Source organism: Rhopilema esculentum, chromosome 11 (assembly GCF_057945365.1).
Source record: "Rhopilema esculentum isolate cy_ngs chromosome 11, ASM5794536v1, whole genome shotgun sequence".
Classification (NCBI taxonomy): Eukaryota; Metazoa; Cnidaria; class Scyphozoa; order Rhizostomeae; family Rhizostomatidae; genus Rhopilema; species Rhopilema esculentum.
The window spans coordinates 15,593,743-15,616,611 of record NC_142825.1 but is presented as its reverse complement, the minus strand read 5'-3'; the positions used below and the strand labels follow the sequence as shown (position 1 = coordinate 15,616,611).

At 42.5% G+C, this 22,869-nt stretch overlaps 3 long non-coding RNA genes across 5 annotated transcripts in view; all 3 read right to left on the bottom strand.

Moving 5' to 3' along the window:
- LOC135680758 (uncharacterized) overlaps positions 1–8,545 on the bottom strand; it is a 35,862-nt gene extending 27,317 nt beyond the window's left edge. For 2 of the 3 annotated variants that reach the window (XR_016144210.1, XR_016144209.1), the window contains exons 1-4: positions 7,641–8,545; positions 7,402–7,454; positions 6,960–7,023; positions 4,200–4,263 (exon numbers count right to left, since the gene is read on the bottom strand). This is a non-coding gene — a long non-coding RNA (uncharacterized LOC135680758). Of the gene's footprint in view, positions 1–4,199; positions 4,264–6,145; positions 6,309–6,959; positions 7,024–7,401; positions 7,455–7,640 lie in introns of those variants that run through there. The other variant, XR_010516290.2, reaches the window with a different exon arrangement.
- Positions 8,546–11,295: 2,750 nt separating this feature from the next.
- On the bottom strand, positions 11,296–16,016 carry LOC135685903 (uncharacterized). Its single transcript, XR_016144207.1, has 6 exons — positions 15,361–16,016; positions 14,342–14,394; positions 13,900–13,963; positions 13,253–13,315; positions 12,545–12,608; positions 11,296–11,893 (listed from the first exon to the last, which is right to left on the bottom strand). It is a non-coding gene; the product is annotated as an uncharacterized LOC135685903 (long non-coding RNA).
- A 1,491-nt stretch (positions 16,017–17,507) lies between these two features.
- LOC148959079 (uncharacterized) lies at positions 17,508–20,328 on the bottom strand. The gene is made up of 4 exons (XR_016144208.1): positions 19,433–20,328; positions 19,197–19,249; positions 18,755–18,818; positions 17,508–18,103 (listed from the first exon to the last, which is right to left on the bottom strand). It is a non-coding gene; the product is annotated as an uncharacterized LOC148959079 (long non-coding RNA).
- Positions 20,329–22,869: the final 2,541 nt, after the last annotated feature.

Sequence of the window (22,869 nt, the reverse complement as noted above, 5' to 3'; positions counted from 1 at the left end):
CTCACACAAAACCCCAACACACACGACCCCAACACACACGACCCCAACACACACGACCCCAACACACACGACGTGCCCCCCGCAGAGGCGTGGCTCCCGCACAAAAGAGGCTCACGCCAAAAAGAGGCTGTACCTGCTCCCCCGCAGAGGCTGCAAGAACCACGCCCTCTCCCATCACAAAATTCTTCCTCAAAAAAAAGTGCAAAAAACACTCGCACTCCTGCAGAATTCAGCGAAAAAATCACTCGCGCTCCTACGCGATTTTTACTCGCACTCCTGTCACAGGCGCTAGAGGGCGGGGAGGAGAGGCGAAAAAAAAGGTCCCCGCCCTCTAGCGCCTGTGACAGTCGTGCGAGTAAAAATCGCGTAGGAGCGCGAGTGATTTTTTCGCTGAATTCTGCAGGAGTGCGAGTGTTTTTTGCACTTTTTTTTGAGGAAGAATTTTGTGATGGGAGAGGGCGTGGTTCTTGCAGCCTCTGCGGGGGAGCAGGTACAGCCTCTTTTTGGCGTGAGCCTCTTTTGTGCGGGAGCCACGCCTCTGCGGGGGGCACGTCGTGTGTGTTGGGGTCGTGTGTGTTGGGGTCGTGTGTGTTGGGGTCGTGTGTGTTGGGGTTTTGTGTGAGGGGGTTTTGTGTGTTGGGGATGGCGTTAGTTCGTTCTTTGCTAATTTGCACCTAGGGTTGGGCGGGGGCTTGCGGGTCACTTGCTCGGTGTTTCGCGGGCCGGCGGTCCACTGGCTGGGCATGTCGCGGGCCGGCGGTCCACTGGCTGGGCGTGCCGCGGGCCGGCGGTCCACTGGCTGGGCGTGCCGCGGGCCGGCGGTCCACTGGCTCGGGCTGTCGCGGGCCGGCGGGCCACCCAGACCCCGCTTTGGCGGGGTCGTCAAGAATGGAAACTCAGGCCAGGTGGGCCTTGCAAGACCCCGCTTTGGCGGGGTCGCCAAGAAAGGCTAGTTTACTTCCATTCCATAATAATAAATATCAATAGCATTAAGTAAACACTTTATGGAGGATTGTAGTCTATTTACAATAACATTCAGTAGAAACTTTTCAGTGGATTGTAGTCTATTTAGATAAAGTGTGGGAACTTATGACATATTTTTTATGGAACATGGACTAAATCGAATGAGTATTGAGCAGTCACCATTGGGGCCTGCTCGTTTGCCATTTTGAGAGAAACTTGAAATGGGTCTCAGAAGACAGCAGTATATATGTATTGTGAGGCGAAAGGACATTATTGAAAAATTGCAGTATTAGGGAAGGATTTTTTACATAACTTGTTATTAGAGTGAAGGTGGTTGCTAAATTGGTGAAGGAAAAGCGTGAGAGAGCAGTTAAAGTTTAAATCAATAACTCAGTAGATTATCAAAGGTGTGATTTTGCTGTTTCCGTGTGCTTCAAACATTCTGTAGTTTATTTTTAGGCAATTAAACGATATTTATTGGTAGCTTCAACGTTCTTCACGTGCACAGTAGGTTTGATGTTGTGGAAATGGTTCTTTCATACTACAATTTCTGACAATACCCAGGCATCTTAAATTGCGAGCCTGGTTAGCCTAGCCTAATTATTGCGTTTAATGTGGGAACCTTGTTACTGTACGTATTATAAGTAGGTCTATCATCCAGGACTCAATTAATTGATTTATTTGCCAAATAAAAGCAATTTGGAAACCATTCAACTGTTGGAGAGGTTGGTGGTGTTCGTTTTAAATGTACTACTAAGACCTTGTCAATTAATTGTCTATAGGTCAGATGATTTTTCGAGATTATAATCATGTTAACGCTATTTTTGGTACAGTTCACATATATCTAGCTACTTTTAACAGAATCTTCCTTTCTGATTCAAATCACGTGATTTCATTGTTGCTAGGTGGCGTGTTAATATCAGCTAGGGCGTTTCCGCCTCGTTTTGACCTTTTAATACCAATGGATGAGGCCTTCAAATTTGGTAAAGCAATAGACTTGTTTTTTGGTTGCCCCCGACCTCCATTTTATATGGAGAAGCTCAAATTTCGATATTTTCACGAAGAGGCATCCAGCAAAGTCATTTATCTATTTCCTCTTCACCCCGACCAAATTTGAAAATAAATTAATCTTTATATGAATTTTACTTAATACCTGTGTCTAAAATATTGCCGAAAGAGAATATATATAGTTCCACAAATGTTTCATTTTTGAGCACTTCCACTAATGTTTCATTTTTGAGGACTTTTTATCATGCTATAAAACTTGACTGATTATCAACTATCCTAACTTGTGTTCAATGGCAGATTTCTAGCAGAAAAACAAATATTTACTTCATCATCATAATAATTATCAAAATGTTTGCTAATTTTGAAAACAACAACAATTAATAGTTACTATTGGTGTGCCAACCCTAGAGTGGAGAATCCTGAAAACAAAATCCATAACTGAAGCAAAATCTAAAATCTGATGTTTTCAAAATATATGAGGCAAACCCTCAAATATATCACAATGAGGGAGGGGTGTATTTCACCAACATCCTCGTAAAAAACCAATTGCAAGATTGCTAACAATAAATGGCTAGAGTTGAGGATCCTCCAAAGTTAAATAGGACATTTAAAGCAAAATCTAATAGATGTTTATAACGCATAGGGGGCAAACTCTGTTAAAGTGCAATGAGGGAACCGTGTGTTTCATAAACATCCTCGTAAAAAAACCAATTGGAAGTAGGGTATGAAAATCTATGAAATAGGGGTCCTATCAATCGCTGAAACTATTTGAGAGCAGGATGCAAAATCTTGAATCATCCTTCAACTTTACAATAAACATACAAAGATCCTCTAAATCAATCAAATTACAACGAAACAAAGGCCAAAGAAGAAATGTCTTTCATTCAAATTGTGGTGTCAAAACGTCTCACAAATGCCCTGAAAAGAAGAGGAATAATGGTTATTAAATTTCAGCGCTAGTGTACGCGTAGAAACAATTCATTAAAGCATGTTTCCATGTCGAAATGGAAATGGCTGGAAAAATTGCTTAGCAGTTGTAAAATTGGTCTAAAAGTGGTAGAAAAACACGTACAAAAAAGGAGCAGAATGATTATTTTGACAAAAAGGGCAGCTTTCAATGCATGAAAATATCGCAAAAGCAATCAATCAACTGTGAGGGGTTAGGGAGGCGTAACTTCACCGGCATTTGCAATAGATGGAAAAATGTATTGAAAAAGTTATTAAATTTCTATACCACGATGAGGCAACATGAAGTTTACAAAAACTCTACTAAATCTTGTCACTAAGGGTGTAGCATGAATATTTAAACAAAAAGGGGCAGCAAAAATTCGTAGAAAATATCGCGAAAGCAATCAATCAATCGCGAGGGTTAGGAGGAGGCGTAACTTCACCGGCATTCGCAACAGACGAAAAACTGCATTGAATAATTTAATTTTTCTAAATAAACACTTGGCTTCTAAATAAACACTTGGCTTTTCGTTAAGAATTCATTCAACGTATTTATATAAAGAAACGCGAAACAAAATTTGAGTATAAACAAAGTAAAACACGAAGAGATCTTCTATATCAAAAATCACTTACCGTGTGATGAAGCTGGGTGAGAATATGTTTACAATACTTTGGTCAATCTGCAACGGGAATGTCCTGCAAAAAATCCAAGAATAACCGAAATGAAAACTGTGACGCAGCAAGTTTACCAAAATCAAATGTCGACATCGAAGATCAAGGTTCCTAATCGATGCGTCACTAATGATCGTTAACGACCCGCACTCACAAAAAGTTTCCCCAATAACGACCTTGCAGACAATGGGGTCACATCACAAAGGGGGCGTAGCTTGATCATCGTTCGCAACTCGTCAGGCAAAACTGTCCTATAAAGTTTGAACTTCCTGAATCTAGTCGTTACAATTCGCTGAGAATTCGTTGCACAAATTGATAAATAATAAAATACCTTTATCTTGAAACGTAGATAAACAAAAGGACCTGAAAATAACCCCGAAAACAAAATCGCGAATGCAATCAATCAATCGCGAAGGGATTAGGGGGACGTAACTTCACCGGCTTTCGCAACACATGAAAAACTTTATTGAAAAATTTAATTTTCCTAAATGAACACTTGGCATTTCGTTTAGAATTCATTCAGCATATTTATCTAAGAAACGGCGAAAAAAATTTGAGTATAAACGAAGTAAAACACGAAGAGATCTTTGATATCAAAAATCGCTTACCGTGTGATGAAGCTGGATGAGAATATCTTTTACAATACTTTGGTCAATCTGCCACGGGAATGTCCTGCAAAAAATCCAAGAATAACCGATATGAAAACTGTGACGCAGCAAGTTTACCAAAATCAAATGTCGACATCGAAGATCAAGGTTCCTAATCGGTGCGTCACTAATGATCGTTAACGATCCGCACTCACAAAAAGTTTCCCCAATAACGACCTTGCAGACAATGGGGTCACATCACAAAGGTGGCGTAGCTTGATCGTCGTTCGCAACTCGTCAGGCAAAACTGTCCTATAAAGTTTGAATTTCCTGAATCTAGGCGTCACAATTCGCTGAGAATTCGTTGCACAAATTGATAAATAATAAAATATAAAATACCTCTATTTTGAAACGTAGATAAACGAAAAGGGATGAAAATAACCCCGAAAACAAACGCACTAACCTGATGAATTTTCAATTTGGGAAAGGTATTCAAATCGTGTTCTCGACACTGTCCTGCAAAAACAGCAGAAGAACAGACGGTAAATTCAATGTTGTAGCTAATAAAAGAGCAACAGAAACATAGTATTCAATAAAGGGGCGACTATTAAATATTTCGCGGCAGGGGCGGGGCGTTTTGTTAGAAAAATGGCAGGGCAAGGTGCAGAAACATAAGCGAAAAGAATAAACAATACTCACAGTGAAAATTGCGTCCAAAATCAAGGGTCCATTGTGAGAAACATGTCGAATTCTTTTTCCAAACCTTTCTTTCCAACCGTGTGCTCTAAAATGCACCTGGAATCATCTTTGCGACAATTTATCATGCTTTTATCCAGTTGAGACTGTTCTGACACAAATTGCACAGTAATTTATCAATCGATCCTCCATAAAAGGGAATTTTTCAGTTACCGGGAAAAAAACTGTCCCTGCAACAATGCAAATCGCTACGTCATCGGAACGCATCGCCAAAAGACCATGATAATCATGAGAGTGCCTAGTAGTTTAAGCAACAATGATGAGATAATCATGACAATCATAACTTTTGCTCGTACGGTCTCGAGCTTTTGGGAGAAAGGTGTCGCAAGCGAGCTGTTTCGATCCAAAAAAACCTCGAATCAAAACTTCCATCCAGAAGGGAGAACCGAGCTGTGACGCAGCAAGGTTTTCTTGCAAAGGAAATCGAAGCTCGCAGAGACTTGAGGATCCCGCACTTAATTGCTTCTCAGCACAAAGAGGTGGCGGTTAACGACCTCGCTGACAAAGCCTAACACGCTTAACGACCCGACGTAACCTTTTCTCCGGAGAGGCAATCAGGTCCGCAAGCAAGGCAACTTCCGCCTAGAAAAAGTTTGTTTCGAGGATTTTCAGGCAGGAAGACGGGACCGAATCGAAAATCGAAGGCCAGCTGCAGACTCACGTCGACGGACGGGATCGAAGGGAGGAAAAAGCGGGACGTTTCGAGGAGGCCTCGAAACCGATCTCGTTCGAAGAGGCGTCGAGTGGGTGAGACCGTGTGCAGACGTGCTTGCCCCTCATTTGCATAGTAGCACATTCGTTGTTTCGAAGCTAATTTGCATAGTAGGATTTTAGTATATTGAGACTGGGTGGCCCGCCGGCCCGCGACAGCCCGAGCCAGTGGACCGCAGGCCCGCGGCACGCCCAGCCAGTGGAACGCCGGCCCGCGGCACGCCCAGCCAGTGGACCGCCGACCCGCGACACGCCCAGCCAGTGGACCGCCGGCCCCCGACATGCCCAGCCAGTAGACCGCCGGCCCGCGGCACACCGAGCAAGTGACCCGCAAGCCCCCGCCCAACCCTAGGTGCAAATTAGCAAAGAACGAACTAACGCCATCCCCAACACACAAAACCCCCTCACACAAAACCCCAACACACAAAACCCCCTCACACAAAACCCCAACACACACGACCCCAACACACACGACCCCAACACACACGACCCCATATCAATCGCTGAAACTATTTGAGAGCAGGATGCAAAATCTTGAATTATTCTTCAACTTTACAATAAACATACAAAGATCCTCCAAATCAATCAAATTATAACGAAACAAAGCCCAAAGAAGAAATGTCTTTCATTCAAATCGTGGTGTCAAAACGTCTCGCAAATGCCCTGAAAAAAAGAGGAATAATGGTTATTAAATTTCAGCGCTAGTGCACGCGTAGAAACAATTCATTAAAGCATGTTTCCATGTCGAAATGGAAATGGCTGGAAAAATTGCTTAGCAGTTGTAAAATAAAATTGGTCTAAAAGCGGTAGAAAAACACGTACAAAAAAGGAGCAGAATGATTATTTTGACAAAAAGGGGCAGCTTCCAATCCATGAAAATATCGCAAAAGCAATCAATCAACTGTGAGGGGTTAGGGGAGGCGTAACTTCACCGGGATTTGCAATAGATGGAAAAATGTATTGAAAAAGTTATTAAATTTCTATACCACGATGAGGGCAACATGAAGTTTACAAAAACTCTACTAAATGTTGTCACTAAGGGTGTAGCATGAATATTTAAACAAAAAGGGGCAGCAAAAATTCTTAGAAAATATCGCGAAAGCAATCAATCAATCGCGAGGGTTAGGAGGAGGCGTAATTTCACCGGCTTTCGTAACACATGAAAAACTTTATTGAAAAATTTAATTTTCTTAAATGAACACTTGGCATTTCGTTTAGAATTAATTCAGCATATTTATCTAAAAAACGGCGAAAAAAATTTGAGTATAAACGAAGTAAAACACGAAGAGATCTTTGATATCAAAAATCGCTTACCGTGTGATGAAGCTGGATGAGAATATCTTTTACAATACTTTGGTCAATCTGCCACGGGAATGTCCTGCAAAAAATCCAAGAATAACCGATATGAAAACTGTGACGCAGCAAGTTTACCAAAATCAAATGTCGACATCGAAGATCAAGGTTCCTAATCGGTGCGTCACTAATGATCGTTAACGATCCGCACTCACGAAAAGTTTCCCCAATAACGACCTTGCAGACAATGGGGTCACATCACAAAGGGGGCGTAGCTTGATCGTCGTTCGCAACTCGTCAGGCAAAACTGTCCTATAAAGTTTGAATTTCCTGAATCTAGGCGTCACAATTCGCTGAGAATTCGTTGCACAAATTGATAAATAATAAAATATAAAATACCTCTATTTTGAAACGTAGATAAACGAAAAGGGATGAAAATAACCCCGAAAACAAACGCACTAACCTGATGAATATTCAATTTGGGAAAGGTATTCAAATCGTGTTCTCGACACTGTCCTGCAAAAACAGCAGAAGAACAGACGGTAAATTCAATGTTGTAGCTAATAAAAGAGCAACAGAAACATAGTATTCAATAAAGGGGCGACTACTATTAAATATTTCGCGGCAGGGGCAGGGCGTTTTGTTAGAAAAATGGCAAGGCAAGGTGCAGAAACATAAGCGAAAAGAATAAACAATACTCACAGTGAAAATTGCGTCCAAAATCAAGGGTCCATTGTGAGAAACATGTCGACTTCTTTTTCCAAACCTTTCTTTCCAACCGTGTGCTCTAAAATGCACCTGGCTGGAAAATGATCTTTGCGACAATTTATCATGCTTTTATCCAGTTGAGACTGTTCTGACACAAATTGCACGGTCATTTATCAATCGATCCCCCATAAAAGGGACTTTTTCAGTTACCGGGAAAAAAACTGTCCCTGCAACAATGCAAATCGCTACGTCATCGGAACGCATCGCCAAAAGATCATGATAACCATGAGAGTGCCTAGTAGTTTAAGCAACAACAATGAGATAATCATGACAATCATAACTTTTGCTCGTACGGTCTCGAGCTTTTGGGAGAAAGGTGTCGCAAGCGAGCTGTTTCGATTCCAAAAAAACCTCGAATCAAAACTTCCATCCAGAAGGGAGAACCGAGCTGTGACGCAGCAAGGTTTTCTTGCAAAGGAAATCGAAGCTCGCAGAAACTTGAGGATCCCGCACTTAATTGCTTCTCCGCACAAAGAGGTGGCGGTTAACGACCTCGCTGACAAAGCCTAACACGCTTAACGACCCGACGTAACCTTTTCTCCGGAGAGGCAATCAGGTCCGCAAGCAAGGCAACTTCCGCCTAGAAAAAGTTTGTTTCGAGGATTTTCAGGCAGGAAGACGGGACCGAATCGAAAATCGAAGGCCAGCTGCAGACTCACGTCGACGGACGGGATCGAACGGAGGAAAAAGCGGGACGTTTCGAGGAGGCCTCGAAACCGATCTCGTTCGAAGAGGCGTCGAGTGGGTGAGACCGTGTGCAGACGTGCTTGCCCCTCATTTGCATAGTAGCACATTCGTTGTTTCGAAGCTAATTTGCATAGTAGGATTTTAGTATATTGAGATGGGTGGCCCGCCGGCCCGCGACAGCCCGAGCCAGTGGACCGCCGGCCCGCGGCACGCCCAGCCAGTGGACCGCCGGCCCGCAGCACGCTCAGCCAGTGGACCGCCGACCCGCGACACGCCCAGCCAGTGGACCGCCGGCCCCCGACATGCCCAGCCAGTGGACCGCCGGCCCCCGACATGCCCAGCCAGTGGACCGCCGGCCCGCGACACACCGAGCAAGTGACCCGCAAGCCCCCGCCCAACCCTAGGTGCAAATTAGCAAAGAACGAACTAACGCCATCCCCAAGACACAAAACCCCCTCACACAAAACCCCCTCACACAAAACCCCAACACACAAAACCCCCTCACACAAAACCCCAACACACACTACCCCAACACACACGACCCCAACACACACGACCCCAACACACACGACGTGCCCCCCGCAGAGGCGTGGCTCCCGCACAAAAGAGGCTCACGCCAAAAAGAGGCTGTGCCTGCTCCCCCGCAGAGGCTGCAAGAACCACGCCCTCTCCCATCACAAAATTCTTCCTCAAAAATAAGTGCAAAAACACTCGCACTCCTGCAGAATTCAGCGAAAAAATCACTCGCGCTCCTACGCGATTTTTACTCGCACGACTGTCACAGGCGCTAGAGGGCGGGGACCTTTTTTTCCCCTTCTCCTCCCCGCCCTCTAGCGCCTGTGACAGTCGTGCGAGTAAAAATCGCGTAGGAGCGCGAGTGATTTTTTCGCTGAATTCTGCAGGAGTGCGAGTGTTTTTGCACTTATTTTTGAGGAAGAATTATGTGATGGGAGAGGGCGTGGTTCTTGCAGCCTCTGCGGGGGAGCAGGCACAGCCTCTTTTTGGCGTGAGCCTCTTTTGTGCGGGAGCCACGCCTCTGCGGGGGGCACGTCGTGTGTGTTGGGGTCGTGTGTGTTGGGGTCGTGTGTGTTGGGGTAGTGTGTGTTGGGGTTTTGTGTGAGGGGGTTTTGTGTGTTGGGGTTTTGTGTGAGGGGGTTTTGTGTGAGGGGGTTTTGTGTCTTGGGGATGGCGTTAGTTCGTTCTTTGCTAATTTGCACCTAGGGTTGGGCGGGGGCTTGCGGGTCACTTGCTCGGTGTGTCGCGGGCCGGCGGTCCACTGGCTGGGCATGTCGGGGGCCGGCGGTCCACTGGCTGGGCATGTCGGGGGCCGGCGGTCCACTGGCTGGGCGTGTCGCGGGTCGGCGGTCCACTGGCTGAGCGTGCTGCGGGCCGGCGGTCCACTGGCTGGGCGTGCCGCGGGCCGGCGGTCCACTGGCTCGGGCTGTCGCGGGCCGGCGGGCCACCCAGACCCCGCTTTGGCGGGGTCGTCAAGAATGGAAACTCAGGCCAGGTGGGCCTTGCAAGACCCCGCTTTGGCGGGGTCGCCAAGAAAGGCTAGTTTACTTCCATTCCATAATAATAAATATCAATAGCATTAAGTAAACACTTTATGGAGGATTGTAGTCTATTTACAATAACATTCAGTAGAAACTTTTCAGTGGATTGTAGTCTATTTAGATAAAGTGTGGGAACTTATGACATATTTTTTATGGAACATGGACTAAATCGAATGAGTATTGAGCAGTCACCATTGGGGCCTGCTCGTTTGCCATTTTGAGAGAAACTTGAAATGGGTCTCAGAAGACAGCAGTATATATGTATTGTGAGGCGAAAGGAAAAATTGCAAAATATTGAAAAATTGCAGTATTAGGGAAGGATTTTTTACATAATTTGTTATTAGAGTGAAGGTGGTTGCTAAATTGGTGAAGGAAAAGCGTGAGAGAGCAGTTAAAGTTTAAATCAATAACTCAGTAGATTATCAAAGGTGTGATTTTGCTGTTTCCGTGTGCTTCAAACATTCTGTAGTTTATTTTTAGGCAATTAAACGATATTTATTGGTAGCTTCAACGTTCTTCACGTGCACAGTAGGTTTGATGTTGTGGAAATGGTTCTTTCATACTACAATTTCTGACAATACCCAGGCATCTTAAATTGCGAGCCTGGTTAGCCTAGCCTAATTATTGCGTTTAATGTGGGAACCTTGTTACTGTGCGTATTATAAGTAGGTCTATCATCCAGGACTCAATTAATTGATTTATTTGCCAAATAAAAGCAATTTGGAAACCATTCAACTGTTGGAGAGGTTGGTGGTGTTCGTTTTAAATGTACTACTAAGACCTTGTCAATTAATTGTCTATAGGTCAGATGATTTTTCGAGATTATAATCATGTTAACGCTATTTTTGGTACAGTTCACATATATCTAGCTACTTTTCACAGAATCTTCCTTTCTGATTCAAATCTCGTGATTTCATTGTTGCTAGGTGGTGTTAATATCAGCTCGGGCGTTTCCGCCTCGTTTTGACCTTTTAATACCAATGGATGAGGCCTTCAAATTTGGTAAAGCAATAGACTTGTTTTTTGGTTGCCCCCGACCTCCATTTTATATGGAGAAGCTCAAATTTCGATATTTTCATGAAGAGGCATGCAGCAAAGTGATTTATCTATTTCGTCTTCACCCCGACCAAATTTGAAAATAAATTAATCTTTATATGAATTTTACTTAATAGCTGTGTCTAAAATATTGCCGAAAGAGAATATATATAGTTCCACAAATGTTTCATTTTTGAGCACTACCACTAATGTTTCATTTTTGAGGACTTTTGATCATGCTATAAAACTTGACTGATTATCAACTATCCTAACTTGTGTTCAATGGCAGATTTCTAGCAGAAAAACAAATATTTACTTCATCATCATAATAATTATCAAAATGTTTGCTAATTTTGAAAACAACAACAATTAATAGTTACTATTGGTGAGCCAACCCTAGAGTGGAGAATCCTCAAAATAAAATCCATAACTAAAGCAAAATCTAAAATCTGATGTTTTCAAAATATTTGAGGCAAACCCTCAAATATATCACACTGGGGGAGGCGTGTATTTCACCAACATCCTCGTAAAAAACAATTGCAAGATTGGTAACAATAAATGGCTAGAGTTGAGGATCCTCCAAAGTTAAATAGCACATTTAAAGCCAATTCTATTAGATGTTTATAACGCATAGGGGGCAAACTCTGTAAAAGTACAATGAGGGAACCGTGTGTTTCATAAACATCCTCGTAAAAAAACCAATTGGAAGTAGGGTATGAAAATCTATGAAATAGGGGTCCTATCAATCGCTGAAACTATTTGAGAGCAGGATGCAAAATCTTGAATTATCCTTCAACTTTACAATAAACATACAAAGATCCTCTAAATCAATCAAATTATAACGAAACAAAGGCCAAAGAAGAAATGTCTTTCATTCAAATCGTGGTGTCAAAACGTCTCACAAATGCCCTGAAAAAAAGAGGAATAATGGTTACTAAATTTCAGCGCCAGTGTACGCGTAGAAACAATTCATTAAAGCATGTTTCCATGTCGAAATGGAAATGGCTGGAAAAATTGCTTAGCAGTTGTAAAATTGGTCTAAAAGCGGTAGAAAAACACGTACAAAAAAGGAGCAGAATGATTATTTTGACAAAAAGGGGCAGCTTCCTTCCAATCCATGAAAATATCGCAAAAGCAATCAATCAACTGTGAGGGGTTAGGGGAGGCGTAACTTCACCGGCATTTGCAATAGATGGAAAAATGTATTGAAAAAGTTATTAAATTTCTATACCACGATGAGGGCAACATGAAGTTTACAAAAACTCTACTAAATCTTGTCACTAAGGGTGCAGCATGAATATTTAAACAAAAAGGGGCAGCAAAAATTCGTAGAAAATATCGCGAAAGCAATCAATGAATCGCGAGGGTTAGGAGGAGGCGTAACTTCACCGGCATTCGCAACAGACGAAAAACTGCATTGAAAAATTTAATTTTTCTAAATAAACACTTGGTTTTTCGTTAAGAATTCATTCAACGTATTTATATAAAGAAACGCGAAACAAAATTTGAGTATAAACGAAGTAAAACACGAAGAGATCTTTGATATCAAAAATCGCTTACCGTGTGATGAAGCTGGATGAGAATATCTTTTACAATACTTTGGTCAATCTGCCACGGGAATGTCCTGCAAAAAATCCAAGAATAACCGAAATGAAAACTGTGACGCAGCAAGTTATTCATTAAAGCATGTTTCCATGTCGAAATGGAAATGGCTGGAAAAATTGCTTAGCAGTTGTAAAATAAAATTGGTCTAAAAGCGGTAGAAAAACACGTACAAAAAAGGAGCAGAATGATTATTTTGACAAAAAGGGGCAGCTTCCAATCCATGAAAATATCGCAAAAGCAATCAATCAACTGTGAGGGGTTAGGGGAGGCGTAACTTCACCGGCATTTGCAATAGATGGAAAAATGTATTGAAAAAGTTATTAAATTTCTATACCACGATGAGGGCAACATGAAGTTTACAAAAACTCTACTAAATCTTGTCACTAAGGGTGTAGCATGAATATTTAAACAAAAAGGGGCAGCAAAAATTCTTAGAAAATATCGCGAAAGCAATCAATCAATCGCGAGGGTTAGGAGGAGGCGTAATTTCACCGGCATTCGCAACAGACAAAAAACTGCATTGAAAAATTTAATTTTTCTAAATAAACACTTGGCTTTTCGTTAAGAATTCATTCAACGTATTTATATAAAGAAACGCGAAACAAAATTTGAGTATAAACAAAGTAAAACACCAAGAGATCTTCTATATCAAAAAGCGCTTACCGTGTGATGAAGCTGGGTGAGAATATGTTTACAATACTTTGGTCAATCTGCCACGGGAATGTCCTGCAAAAAATCCAAGAATAACCGAAATGAAAACTGTGACGCAGCAAGTTTACCAAAATCAAATGTCGACATCGAAGATCAAGATTCCTAATCGATGCGTCACTAATGATCGTTAACGATCCGCACTCACAAAAAGTTTCCCCAATAACGACCTTGCAGACAATGGGGTCACATCACAAAGGGGGCGTAGCTTGATCGTCGTTCGCAACTCGTCAGGCAAAACTGTCCTATAAAGTTTGAATTTCCTGAATCTAGGCGTTACAATTCGCTGAGAATTCGTTGCACAAATTGATAAATAATAAAATACCTCTATCTTGAAACGTAGATAAACAAAAGGGCCTGAAAATAACCCCGAAAACAAAATCGCGAATGCAATCAATCAATCGCGAAGGGATTAGGGGGACGTAACTTCACCGGCTTTCGCAACACATGAAAAACTTTATTGAAAAATTTAATTTTCTTAAATGAACACTTGGCATTTCGTTTAGAATTAATTCAGCATATTTATCTAAAAAACGGCGAAAAAAATTTGAGTATAAACGAAGTAAAACACGAAGAGATCTTTGATATCAAAAATCGCTTACCGTGTGATGAAGCTGGATGAGAATATCTTTTACAATACTTTGGTCAATCTGCCACGGGAATGTCCTGCAAAAAATCCAAGAATAACCGATATGAAAACTGTGACGCAGCAAGTTTACCAAAATCAAATGTCGACATCGAAGATCAAGGTTCCTAATCGGTGCGTCACTAATGATCGTTAACGATCCGCACTCACGAAAAGTTTCCCCAATAACGACCTTGCAGACAATGGGGTCACATCACAAAGGGGGCGTAGCTTGATCGTCGTTCGCAACTCGTCAGGCAAAACTGTCCTATAAAGTTTGAATTTCCTGAATCTAGGCGTCACAATTCGCTGAGAATTCGTTGCACAAATTGATAAATAATAAAATATAAAATACCTCTATTTTGAAACGTAGATAAACGAAAAGGGATGAAAATAACCCCGAAAACAAACGCACTAACCTGATGAATATTCAATTTGGGAAAGGTATTCAAATCGTGTTCTCGACACTGTCCTGCAAAAACAGCAGAAGAACAGACGGTAAATTCAATGTTGTAGCTAATAAAAGAGCAACAGAAACAGTGGTGGCGCCAGAGGGGGGGCAGGGGGGGCTACAGCCCCCCCGTCGGAGGAGGCTAGCCCCTCCGTCGGAAGATAAATTATGCTTGAATTTTTTTTGTCGGAGCGAATTTTTTAAGTTTTGGCGGAAATTAGAAAAAAGACAGATTTAAGGCTAAGTTCCCGAAGAGTAGAATTGCTCTGTGAAACAATTTTGATTCTTGGACTTGAATTTTCGATATGTAGAAGTGCGTATTCCACCGCTTAGGTCTGTTCCTATAAAGTTACGTTGTGTTCCAGTTTTCCTTAAGTTCAGTTGGTTGCTTTTTATTTAAATTCATACTTTCCAAAGATAGGCCCTACTTGAATTGGCAACGTTTGATGAGTTGTAAAGATTTAGAGTAGTTTTAAGCTTATCTAGAGGCAGCTTTCAAAAAAAATTTCCAGGGACGCCGGAGAAGGGGGGCGCGGGGGGGCAAGCGCCCCTCCTGCCCTTTGCTAGGAGGGGCAAGGGAGGGGGCAAACGTGCCCTTAGTAATATGTCAAAAAACGTAGTAAAAAACACGATTACACCATTTTGATAGCATTTTTAGCCAATCTAATGGGTGTAGCCACCAAAATTTTCCCGGGGGAGTACCCCCGGACCCCCCGAATTTTCGGCTCGCAACGCTCGCCTTCGGTCTCCAGTACCCTTACAATTCCTTGTCGCCCCCTAGCCCTATCGTTCTCTAAAAAAATTAGCCCCTCCGTCGGAAGTGCTAGCCCCTTTGTCGGAGGAAACCTAGCGCCACCACTGAACAGAAACATAGTATTCAATAAAGGGGCGACTATTAAATATTTCGCGGCAGGGGCAGGGCGTTTTGTTAGAAAAATGGCAAGGCAAGGTGCAGAAACATAAGCGAAAAGAATAAACAATACTCACACTGAAAATTGCGTCCAAAATCAAGGGTCCATTGTGAGAAACATGTCGACTTCTTTTTCCAAACCTTTCTTTCCAACCGTGTGCTCTAAAATGCACCTGGCTGGAAAATGATCTTTGCGACAATTTATCATGCTTTTATCCAGTTGAGACTGTTCTGACACAAATTGCACGGTCATTTATCAATCGATCCCCCATAAAAGGGAATTTTTCAGTTACCGGGAAAAAAACTGTCCCTGCAACAATGCAAATCGCTACGTCATCGGAACGTATCGCCAAAAGATCATGATAACCATGAGAGTGCCTAGTAGTTTAAGCAACAACAATGAGATAATCATGACAATCATAACTTTTGCTCGTACGGTCTCGAGCTTTTGGGAGAAAGGTGTCGCAAGCGAGCTGTTTCGATTCCAAAAAAACCTCGAATCAAAACTTCCATCCAGAAGGGAGAACCGAGCTGTGACGCAGCAAGGTTTTCTTGCAAAGGAAATCGAAGCTCGCAGAAACTTGAGGATCCCGCACTTAATTGCTTCTCCGCACAAAGAGGTGGCGGTTAACGACCTCGCTGACAAAGCCTAACACGCTTAACGACCCGACGTAACCTTTTCTCCGGAGAGGCAATCAGGTCCGCAAGCAAAGCAACTTCCGCCTAGAAAAAGTTTGTTTCGAGGATTTTCAGGCAGGAACAATGATGAGATAATCATGACAATCATAACTTTTGCTCGTACGGTCTCGAGCTTTTGGGAGAAAAGTGTCGCAAGCGAGCTGTTTCGATTCCAAAAAAACCTCGAATCAAAACTTCCATCCAGAAGGGAGAACCGAGCTGTGACGCAGCAAGGTTTTCTTGCAAAGGAAATCGAAGCTCGCAGAGACTTGAGGATCCCGCACTTAATTGCTTCTCCGCACAAAGAGGTGGCGGTTAACGACCTCGCTGACAAAGCCTAACACGCTTAACGACCCGACGTAACCTTTTCTCCGGAGAGGCAATCAGGTCCGCAAGCAAAGCAACTTCCGCCTAGAAAAAGTTTGTTTCGAGGATTTTCAGGCAGGAAGACGGGACCGAATCGAAAATCGAAGGCCAGCTGCAGACTCACGTCGACGGACGGGATCGAACGGAGGAAAAAGCGGGACGTTTCGAGGAGGCCTCGAAACCGATCTCGTTCGAAGAGGCGTCGAGTGGGTCAGACCGTGTGCAGATTTCCGTGCCCCTCATTTGCATAGTAGCACATTCGTTGTTTCGAAGCTAATTTGCATAGTAGGATTTTAGTATATTGAGATTCAAACATTCTGTAGTTTATTTTTAGGCAATTAAACGATATTTATTGGTAGCTTCAACGTTCTTCACGTGCACAGTAGGTTTGATGTTGTGGAAATGGTTCTTTCATATTACAATTTCTGACAATACCCAGGCATCTTAAATTGCGACCCTGGTTAGCCTAGCCTAATTATTGCGTTTGATGTGGGAACCTTGTTACTGTACGTATTATAAGTAGGTCTATCATCCAGGACTCAATTAATTAATTTATTTGCCAAATAAAAGCAATTTGGTAACCATTCAACTGTTGGAGAGGTTGGTGGTGTTCGTTTTAAATGTACTACTATGACCTTGTCAATTAATTGTCTATAGGTCAGATGATTTTTCGAGAGTTTTATAATCATGATAACGTTATTTTTGGTACAGTTCACATATATCTAGCTACTTTTAACAGAATCTTCCTTTCTGATTCAAATCACGTGATTTCATTGTTGCTAGGTGGTGTGTTAATATCAGCTCGGGCGTTTCCGCCTCATTTTGACATTTTAATACCAATGCATGAGGCCTTCAAATTTGGTAAAGCAATAGACTTGTTTTTTGGTTGCCCCGGACCTCCATTTTATATGGAGAAGCTCAAATTTCGATATTTTCACGAAGAGGCATCCAGCAAAGTCATTTATCTATTTCCTCTTCACCCCGACCAAATTTGAAAATAAATTAATCTTTATATGAATTTTACTTAATACCTGTGTCTAAAATATTGCCGAAAGAGAATATATATAGTTCCACTAATGTTTCATTTTTGAGGACTTTTTATCATGCTATAAAACTTGACTGATTATCAACTATCCTAATTTGTGTTCAATGGCATATTTCTAGCAGAAAAACAAATATCTACTTCATCATCATAATAATTATCAAAATGTTTGCTAATTTTGAAAACAACAACAATTAATAGTTACTATTGGTGAGCCAACCCTAGAGTTGAGAATCCTCAAAACAAAATTCATAACTAAAGCAAAATCTAAAATCTGATGTTTTCAAAATATATGAGGCAAACCCTCAAATATATCACAATGAGGGAGGCGTGTATTTCACCAACATCCTCGTAAAAAACCAATTGCAAGATTGGTAACAATAAATGGCTAGAGTTGAGGATCCTCCAAAGTTAAATAGCACATTTAAAGCAAAATCTAATAGATGTTTATAACGCATAGGGGGCAAACTCTGTAAAAGTACAATGAGGGAACCGTGTGTTTCATAAACATCCTCGTAAAAATCCAATTGGAAGTAGGGTATGAAAATCTATGAAATAGGGGTCCTATCAATCGCTGAAACTATTTGAGAGCAGGATGCAAAATCTTGAATTATTCTTCAACTTTACAATAAACATACAAAGATCCTCCAAATCAATCAAATTATAACGAAACAAAGCCCAAAGAAGAAATGTCTTTCATTCAAATCGTGGTGTCAAAACGTCTCGCAAATGCCCTGAAAAAAAGAGGAATAATGGTTATTAAATTTCAGCGCTAGTGCACGCGTAGAAACAATTCATTAAAGCATGTTTCCATGTCGAAATGGAAATGGCTGGAAAAATTGCTTAGCAGTTGTAAAATAAAATTGGTCTAAAAGCGGTAGAAAAACACGTACAAAAAAGGAGCAGAATGATTATTTTGACAAAAAGGGGCAGCTTCCAATCCATGAAAATATCGCAAAAGCAATCAATCAACTGTGAGGGGTTAGGGGAGGCGTAACTTCACCGGGATTTGCAATAGATGGAAAAATGTATTGAAAAAGTTATTAAATTTCTATACCACGATGAGGGCAACATGAAGTTTACAAAAACTCTACTAAATGTTGTCACTAAGGGTGTAGCATGAATATTTAAACAAAAAGGGGCAGCAAAAATTCTTAGAAAATATCGCGAAAGCAATCAATCAATCGCGAGGGTTAGGAGGAGGCGTAATTTCACCGGCTTTCGTAACACATGAAAAACTTTATTGAAAAATTTAATTTTCTTAAATGAACACTTGGCATTTCGTTTAGAATTAATTCAGCATATTTATCTAAAAAACGGCGAAAAAAATTTGAGTATAAACGAAGTAAAACACGAAGAGATCTTTGATATCAAAAATCGCTTACCGTGTGATGAAGCTGGATGAGAATATCTTTTACAATACTTTGGTCAATCTGCCACGGGAATGTCCTGCAAAAAATCCAAGAATAACCGATATGAAAACTGTGACGCAGCAAGTTTACCAAAATCAAATGTCGACATCGAAGATCAAGGTTCCTAATCGGTGCGTCACTAATGATCGTTAACGATCCGCACTCACGAAAAGTTTCCCCAATAACGACCTTGCAGACAATGGGGTCACATCACAAAGGGGGCGTAGCTTGATCGTCGTTCGCAACTCGTCAGGCAAAACTGTCCTATAAAGTTTGAATTTCCTGAATCTAGGCGTCACAATTCGCTGAGAATTCGTTGCACAAATTGATAAATAATAAAATATAAAATACCTCTATTTTGAAACGTAGATAAACGAAAAGGGATGAAAATAACCCCGAAAACAAACGCACTAACCTGATGAATATTCAATTTGGGAAAGGTATTCAAATCGTGTTCTCGACACTGTCCTGCAAAAACAGCAGAAGAACAGACGGTAAATTCAATGTTGTAGCTAATAAAAGAGCAACAGAAACATAGTATTCAATAAAGGGGCGACTATTAAATATTTCGCGGCAGGGGCAGGGCGTTTTGTTAGAAAAATGGCAAGGCAAGGTGCAGAAACATAAGCGAAAAGAATAAACAATACTCACAGTGAAAATTGCGTCCAAAATCAAGGGTCCATTGTGAGAAACATGTCGACTTCTTTTTCCAAACCTTTCTTTCCAACCGTGTGCTCTAAAATGCACCTGGCTGGAAAATGATCTTTGCGACAATTTATCATGCTTTTATCCAGTTGAGACTGTTCTGACACAAATTGCACGGTCATTTATCAATCGATCCCCCATAAAAGGGACTTTTTCAGTTACCGGGAAAAAAACTGTCCCTGCAACAATGCAAATCGCTACGTCATCGGAACGCATCGCCAAAAGATCATGATAACCATGAGAGTGCCTAGTAGTTTAAGCAACAACAATGAGATAATCATGACAATCATAACTTTTGCTCGTACGGTCTCGAGCTTTTGGGAGAAAGGTGTCGCAAGCGAGCTGTTTCGATTCCAAAAAAACCTCGAATCAAAACTTCCATCCAGAAGGGAGAACCGAGCTGTGACGCAGCAAGGTTTTCTTGCAAAGGAAATCGAAGCTCGCAGAAACTTGAGGATCCCGCACTTAATTGCTTCTCCGCACAAAGAGGTGGCGGTTAACGACATCGCTGACAAAGCCTAACACGCTTAACGACCCGACGTAACCTTTTCTCCGGAGAGGCAATCAGGTCCGCAAGCAAAGCAACTTCCGCCTAGAAAAAGTTTGTTTCGAGGATTTTCAGGCAGGAAGACGGGACCGAATCGAAAATCGAAGGCCAGCTGCAGACTCACGTCGACGGACGGGATCGAACGGAGGAAAGAGCGGGACGTTTCGAGGAGGCCTCGAAACCGATCTCGTTCGAAGAGGCGTCGAGTGGGTCAGACCGTGTGCAGACGTGCTTGCCCCTCATTTGCATAGTAGCACATTCGTTGTTTCGAAGCTAATTTGCATAGTAGGATTTTAGTATATTGAGATGGACCGCCGGCCCGCGGCACGCCCAGCCAGTGGACCGCCGGCCCGCGGCACGCCCAGCCAGTGGACCGCCGGCCCGCGGCACGCCTACCCAGTGGACCGCCAGCCCGCGACACACCGAGCAAGTGACCCGCAAGCCCCCGCCCAACCCTAGGTGCAAATTAGCAAAGAACGAACTAACGCCATCCCCAACACACAAAGCCCCCTCACACAAAACCCCAACACACACGACCCCAACACACACGACCCCAACACACACGACCCCAACACACACGACCCCAACACACACGACGTGCCCCCCGCAGAGGCGTGGCTCCCCCACAAAAGAGGCTCACGCCAAAAAGAGGCTGTACCTGCTCCCCCGCAGAGGCTGCAAGAACCACGCCCTCTCCCATCACAAAATTCTTCCTCAAAAAAAAGTGCAAAAAACACTCGCACTCCTGCAGAATTCAGCGAAAAAATCACTCGCGCTCCTACGCGATTTTTACTCGCACTCCTGTCACAGGCGCTAGAGGGCGGGGAGGAGAGGCGAAAAAAAAGGTCCCCGCCCTCTAGCGCCTGTGACAGTCGTGCGAGTAAAAATCGCGTAGGAGCGCGAGTGATTTTTTCGCTGAATTCTGCAGGAGTGCGAGTGTTTTTTGCACTTTTTTTTGAGGAAGAATTTTGTGATGGGAGAGGGCGTGGTTCTTGCAGCCTCTGCGGGGGAGCAGGTACAGCCTCTTTTTGGCGTGAGCCTCTTTTGTGGGGGAGCCACGCCTCTGCGGGGGGCACGTCGTGTGTGTTGGGGTCGTGTGTGTTGGGGTCGTGTGTGTTGGGGTCGTGTGTGTTGGGGTCGTGTGTGTTGGGGTTTTGTGTGAGGGGGCTTTGTGTGTTGGGGATGGCGTTAGTTCGTTCTTTGCTAATTTGCACCTAGGGTTGGGCGGGGGCTTGCGGGTCACTTGCTCGGTGTGTCGCGGGCTGGCGGTCCACTGGGTAGGCGTGCCGCGGGCCGGCGGTCCACTGGCTGGGCGTGCCGCGGGCCGGCGGTCCACTGGCTGGGCGTGCCGCGGGCCGGCGGTCCACTGGCTGGGCGTGCCGCGGGCCGGCGGTCCACTGGCTCGGGCTTTCGCGGGCCGGCGGGCCACCCAGACCCCGCTTTGGCGGGGTCGTCAAGAATGGAAACTCAGGCTAGGTGGGCCTTGCAAGACCCCGCTTTGGCGGGGTCGCCAAGAAAGGCTAGTTTACTTCCATTCCATAATAATAAAAATCAATAGCATTAAGTAAACACTTTATGGAGGATTGTAGTCTATTTACAATAACATTCAGTAGAAACTTTTCAGTGGATTGTAGTCTATTTAGATAAAGTGTGGGAACTTATGACATATTTTTTTTAGAACATGGACTAAATCGAATGAGTATTGAGCTGTCACCATTGGGGCTTGTTCGTTTGCCGTTTTGAGAGAAACTTGAAATGGGTCTCAGAAGAGAGCAGAATATATGTATTGTGAGGCTGAAGGACATTATTGAAAAATTGCAGTATTAGGGAAGGATTTTTTACATAATTTGTTATTAGAGTGAAGGTGGTTGCTAAATTGGTGAAGGAAAAGTGTGAGAGAGCAGTTAAAGTTTAAATCAATAACTCAGTAGATTATCAAAGGTGTGATTTTGCTGTTTCCGTGTGCTTCAAACATTCTGTTGTTTATTGGTACCTTCAACGTTCTTTACGTGCACATTAGGTTTGATGTTGTGGAAATGGTTCTTTCATACTACAATTTCTGACAATACTCAGGCATCTTAAATTGCGACCCTGGTTAGCCTAGCCTAATTATTGCGTTTAATGTGCGAACCTTGTTACTGTACGTATTATAAGTAGGTCTATCATCCAGGACTTAATTAATTAATTTATTTGCCAAATAAAAGGAATTTGGAAACCATTCAACTGTTGGAGAGGTTGGTGGTGTTCGTTTTAAATGTACTACTAAGACCTTGTCAATTAATTGTCCATAGGTCAGATGATTTTTCGAGATTATAATCATGTTAACGCTATTTTTGGTACAGTTCACATATATCTAGCTACTTTCAACAGAATCTTCCTTTCTGATTCAAATCACGTGATTTCATTGTTGCTAGGTGGTGTGTTAATATCAGCTCGGGCGTTTCCGCCTCGTTTTGACATTTTAATACCAATGGATGAGGCCTTCAAATTTGGTAAAGCAATAGACTTGTTTTTTGGTTGCCCCCGACCTCCATTTTATATGGAGAAGCTCAAATTTCGATATTTTCATGAAGAGGCATGCAGCAAAGTGATTTATCTATTTCGTCTTCACCCCGACCAAATTTGAAAATAAATTAATGTTTATATGAATTTTACTTAATACCTTTGTCTAAAATATTGGCGAAAGAGAATATGTATAGTTCCACAAATGTTTCATTTTTGAGCACTTCCACTAATGTTTCATTTTTGAGGACTTTTTATCATGCTATAAAACTTGACTGATTATCAACTATCCTTACTTGTGTTCAATGGCAGATTTCTAGCAGAAAAACAAATA